The sequence below is a fragment of the Tupaia chinensis genome, unplaced genomic scaffold (genome assembly GCF_000334495.1).
Source record: "Tupaia chinensis unplaced genomic scaffold, TupChi_1.0 Scaffold148607_1, whole genome shotgun sequence".
In the NCBI taxonomy this organism is placed as follows: domain Eukaryota; kingdom Metazoa; phylum Chordata; class Mammalia; order Scandentia; family Tupaiidae; genus Tupaia; species Tupaia belangeri.
In genome coordinates this window covers 1,136,101-1,142,128 of record NW_006208456.1, presented here as the reverse complement: position 1 = coordinate 1,142,128, position 6,028 = coordinate 1,136,101, and positions in this window count along the sequence as shown.

Genomic DNA, 6,028 nt, shown 5'->3' with positions numbered 1-6,028 from the left:
GTTTGAGTCCGGGACCTAGTGGCTTAAAATTCACACCAGGTATGTGCGTGTGCGTGTCCAAAATCCTGAGAAGAGAATGAAAGAGACAGGATTGTGGCTTGGCCATCCCCCTGGAGGTGATATCTCACTTTCTGTCTCTGGCAAGTGTAAGTACCCTATAGCAAAAATCTCTCTTTAAAAAAAAAAAAAGTTCCCATAACAGAGAGCCCTTCTGCACCCCATAAGTCGACTTGATGACCATCCTTTGGAATATTTTTAGTTTGTATTTTCTAGAAACATGGCCATCCTCCTACACAGGCAAAGTATAAACATCAAAACCAAAAAGTTAACACTGATACATCACTGCCGGCTAATCCTCCGCCCCACTGAAGTATCATTCACTGTCTCCGGATTTCTCTTTATTGCAATAAGGCCCCAGTTCCAAATTACATGTTATTTTTAGTTATTGTAAGGTCGCATTCAGTGAAGTCCTGAGCTCTACCTGGTATTGCTCCAGGCCTGACAAGGAACCAAGGCTGCAGTCTGCAGAACGGGTCATGGCAGGAGTCCACGCCTCAGGTGCGCTGCTGCAAGATCTCACTGACCCAAGGAACAGCAGACAGTGGCCCAAGGCGAGTACTGGGAGGTCTAACTTCCCAGAGATAGATAAAAAAAAAACCATTAAATGTTTCATGTATGCTTAGCCTCCCGTGTCTAACTCCCCTGCATGTCAGTCATGCATAGTCTCCCGGAATAGCTTGGTTGCCATATAAGAGGAGCCCCCTCCTTCCTGGCCATCAGACTAGAGCACCTCCAATTTCTGACCCCTGGGCACTCTTTCAGTAAACCTTCCTTTTACTCTTGACATGATGCCTCCTGTGTCCCATTCTAAGCCGTGACAGTTATTATGTTCTTTATGTTCTTTTCTCCTTTAGTCTGGAATAGGTTGTCAGTTTTTCTTTTTTTTTTTTTTTAATGACTTTGCCACTTTTGAAGATTATAGGCCAGGTAATTTGTAGAATGTCCCAACATTTGGACCCTAAAATTGGATTTGTGTGATATTTTCATGTGTTTTTATTTAGGCTGCATCTTCAACAGCAAAGTGACACAACATAGAAGGACACAGCAGGCTTCTCATTGCCTTCTGTCATGTGGCATATGACTGTTGTATTCATTATGGATCATGTTAACTTAGATTTTTTAAAAAGAATTATTAATTCAATTTCTTATTATTATAATTTTAATTTGCTATAGTGTATGTGCACTCACCAGAAATAGACAGAAAGTGAGAAAGCAAGGACTCTAAGTGTGGTTGGCCATGTGGTAGTCCAATGCCACCATGCCACTTGCTGGTCTGAACTTCATTTTTTTTTTAAGGTTATTTTATTGAGAGAGAGAGAGAGAGAGAGAGAGAGAGAGAGAGAAATACAGATACTCCCAACAGGGTCTCATCATTCTACGATCTCTCCCCTTTGCCAAGCCCTCCAACCAGCCAGGGTCACAGGCAAGTGGACACCTAGTTGAGTTTCAGGTTGAGCCAGAACTTGAACCCCAGTCTTCCATGTGATTCCAGCGTTATAGAATGGCATGCCTGTGCCACTGCAGCTCAGTTGAGCTTTGACTTCTTAAGATGATACTTGGCTGGGCTTTTCCAATGTAAAGTTACTCTTTCTATCTTTTCTTTAATTAACATTTTTTTAAACTTTGAAATAATTATAGACTCACAGAAAATTGCAAAAATACTACAGAGAGTTCCCCTGTGCCCCTTGTCTGGCTTCTCCATTGGTAATATCCTACCTAACCATAGTACACTGTTATATTTTGGGAGAGGGTAATTTTATGTGTTTGTGTGGCTATGTAAATACTTATTCCTCACCAAACATTTATTTATTTATTTGAATTTTTTATGGGTTGTGTGTGCGCTTGTAGGAGAGAGACAGAGGGGAAGAGAGAGGGAAAGTGAGAAAGTACCCCCTGGGGGGGGATGAATACTGTAATCCCTTCTCCTCCACCCTCCTTTCAGTATTTTGGGCACATACTCACAAATGCCCATGTGTTTTTCAAGCTGCTGGGTCCAGGACTTGAACTGTGCTATGGGATCTAGCCACATGGGATCTAGCTGCATTAACCACCATGCCACCTGGGGGCCAGCCCACAACGTATTTATTTAGGGGATGGCTTCTTGGGTTATTCCTTGAGTTGAATCCATTACTATCAGTATTTATTTTGATGCTCAAATAGTCCAATTTGGTCAGTAAAAACCCCTTTGGGAGCCAGCAGGTGGCATGGAGGTTAAAGTGGCTGGATCTCACATACTTGACTCTGTGGTTTAAGTTCTATAGCCAGAGGCTTAAAAATCATGCTGGGCACATGTGTATGCATGCCCTAAATCCTGAAAGGAGAATGGAGAAGGGATTGTGGTATGGTTGTCCTCACTGGGAGTGGTTTTTCACTTTCTCTCTCTGCCTTTCTCTTTCTCTGTACCAAGCACATATACCCTATAGCAAAAAACTAATAAAAATTTAAAAATAAATAAAATGAATAGAACTCCTTTGAACTGGCTTCTGTTTCCTTTGCACAGGTCCTCATCATTCTTTGAATATTTTATTACTTTCTGGAAAAAGACATTCCAGGATAATCTTATACTTTTCCTGCTTCAGAACCAGGATGAGTCATTTCTGTAAGAAGTTTTAGTCCTGTTTAATGGAGATTGGGATTTAGAAGCCACAATCTGAATGTCAAGTATGTTTATTGCTACTAATGTATCCCTATTCTAAGACCTCGCAGTGGTTAGTTGGGAATACATACTCACACCTTCTCACACATAGTACACACATATTCTATATTTATTTGTATATCTGTCTATCTGTCTTAAAAACTATGAGTTCACATGAATGCCTCCAGTTTCAATCTGTCACTACAGGGCTGATTTTTTTTTTTTTTTGAGAGAGAGAGAGGTTTTTGCTATTGGGGGTGTGCGTTCACCAGGAAGGCAGAGAGAGACAGAGACAGAAAGGGAGAAATCACCCCCCAGGGGGTTGACCATGCTGCAATCCTTTCTCCTCCATTCTCCTGTTGGGATCTTAGGCACGCACGCACACGCGCCCGGCGTGAGTTTTAAGCCACCGGGCCCAGGACATGAACCACGGTCCACTACGTGAGAGTCCAGCGACATAGCCATTACGCTAACTGCTGTTTCTCAGGGCTGATTTTTGTATGAGAGAGGTTTTTGCTATTGGGTGTGTGCGTTCACCAGGAAGGCAGAGAGAGACAGAGACAGAAAGTGAGAAATCACCCCCCAGGGGGTTGACCATGCTGCAATCCTTTCTCCTCCATTCTCCTCTTGGGATCTTAGGCACGCACGCACACACGCCTGGCATGAATTTAAGTCACTGGGTCCAGGACTCGAACCGCAGTTGGCTACATGGGAGTCCAGCGACATAGCCATTACGCTAACTGCTGGTCCATCCATATTTGTTTTTTGTTCTCTCAACAGTGAGTTCCCATTACCTTAACTTATTCACGTGTTTGGTCAATCACCTTGTATGTAGCCACCTCCTGTCTGCCTGCCCCCACCCCTCACTAATGCAAATAATCTCCTTAGTCCACTCAGACACTAAATCCTACACTAGGCCATGCCCTTAGCCCTTCACTCATGAGAATACACTCCTCATTCCTCTTGGACTCCAGTATTCCATGTGGGGATACAGTTTTGAACAAGACAGAAAACTGTCTTGCTTTCCAGAAGCTTACATTCCTTTATTTTAAAGAATATTTATTTACTTTTATTTGTTATCATTACTTTTTAATTTGACCAGAGAGACAGAGAGAGAGAGAAAGGGAAAGTGAGAAAAGCAAGTCACCAGGCCTGGGACTTGAATCATAGTCAGGCATGTGGGATTCCAGAGCCTCAACCACCTGCCAGCTCCCAGAAGCTTATATTCTAATGGTGGGAGAAAAGGGTAGAGAAATAAAAATAAGATATGAGGTGGAAAGTGCAGTGATGAAACAGAATGATGTGGGGACCAACAGTTGGCATAATAGCTATGTTGCTGGACTCCCACGAAGTTGACCATGGTTCGAGTCCTGGACCTGGTGGCTTAAACTCACGCTGGGCACGTGTGCGTGCATACCCAAGATCCTAAGAGGAGAATGGAGAAGGGATTGCAGCGTGGCCATCCCCCTGGGGAGTGATTTCTCGCTTTCTGTCTCTCTGTCTCGGTCTGTCTTTTTGGTGAGCTCACGTGCCCTATAGCAAAAACCTCTCCAAAAAACATACAAACAAACAAAAACCAGAATAATGTGCTAAGAAGTGACTGGTGACTGTGTTGGGGTGTGGTGGTAAAATGTGATGCTCTGCAAGGCTGATCCACATGGGAAGGTTCCAGGTTTGCATCCAGAGACCGCCTGAGTATGCCAAGCATGTGTGTGTCCGTGATCTGAGGTGGCTGAGGATGGGCCCCTGCATCAGGACCCTGTTGGGATGCTGTGTCTCTGTGTCTGTTTCTCTGACTCATGGAAATAATAAATTAACTTTTTTTTTAGAGGTTTTTGCCTTAGGGTGCATGCACTTGTGAATGGAGGGGGAGATAGAGACAGAGATGGTGGGAGGGAAAGTGAGAAATTACCCCCCCGGGGGGGTGGCTAGGCCACAATCCCTTCTCCATTCTTTTCCCAGGATCTTGTGCAAACATGCACACGCTCCCTGTGTGAGTTTCAAGTCACAGGGTCTGCCTTACAGTGCCATCGGCCATGTGGGAGTCCAGCAATGTCACCACTACACCATCTACTGGCCCCAATGAATAAACTTGGAAAAAAAATATTATTTTATTTATTCATTTGTTAAATTTGACCAGAGAGAGATAGAGAGAGAGGGAAAGTGAGAAAGGAAGCCACCAGCTCTGAGACTTGAACTGTGATTGTCCATGTGGGAGTTTCCAGTGCCTTAATCACTATCCCACCTGCTGGTCCCCTTAAATAAACTTTTAAAAAAGCCACTGACTGGGCCAGTTGGTGGTATGGTGGTTAAGGTGGCTGGATCCCACATGGCCGACTGCATGGTTCAAGTCCTGGACCCCGTGGCTTGGAAAACACATTGGTACAGATTTGTGTGTGTGTCTCAAACCGAGAGAATGGAGAAGAGGGATTGCAGTGTAGCTGACTCCCTGGGTGTGGGGGTGGGGTGGGGTGGGAGTGCTGTCTCACTTTCCCTCTCTTTGCCTCTCTGGCAAGCTTATGCACCCTATAGCAAATTAAAAAAAAAAAAAAAGTGGCTGTTGTGCTCTCTTGGGTCAAATGATGTGGTGACCATTCTCTCTTTGTGCCTTCCCTCCCCACTTCTGCTCCCCACTCTTCTTTGGCTGCTCCAGGCAACTGCAGAGTGTGTGACACCCTGCTGCCAGCCTGTGGTGGAGTCCAACCATAGGAGGCACCCATAGGAGAAAGGTGGGAGATGAGAGAGAAATGAGGGTTTCCCCTCTCTGGTTTGGGATGTGTTTTCTGGCAGTTTCCCTTCCTCTAGGCTCCAGAAATTTCACTGTCCCCCTTGTTTCTTCAAGCCTCCTGATGGTAATGGCTTCGCACTGTTGCCACTCAGCACTCAGTGCTCTCGCTACGCTGGCCATTGGCGCCCCAGCGGTCCTGTTTCCCTTTACCCTTCCTATGCCTCTGATAAGAGCCCTACAATAAAGTGAGCCATCTGAGTTGTAGTCTATCTTAGGAAAGGACTTTTTAAGGAAACTACCTTTAAAATTTTATTTATTTATTTATTTTTTTAGTTCTTGTTATAGGATGCTTGTGCCAGAGAGAGGCAAAGAGAGTGAGAGAGCACTTCCCCCACACTGGGGAGATGGTCATGACACAATCCCTTCTCCTCTATTCTCCTCTTGGGATTCTGGGCCTGCATGCACTTGTGCCCAGCATTATTTTTCAAATTGCTGTTCTATGACTTGAACTACGAAGCTGGCCATGTGGGATCCAGAGCCTTAACTTCTTTTTTATTTTTTAATCTTTTTTTAAAAAGAATTATTTTTATTTAATTTTTCTTTAT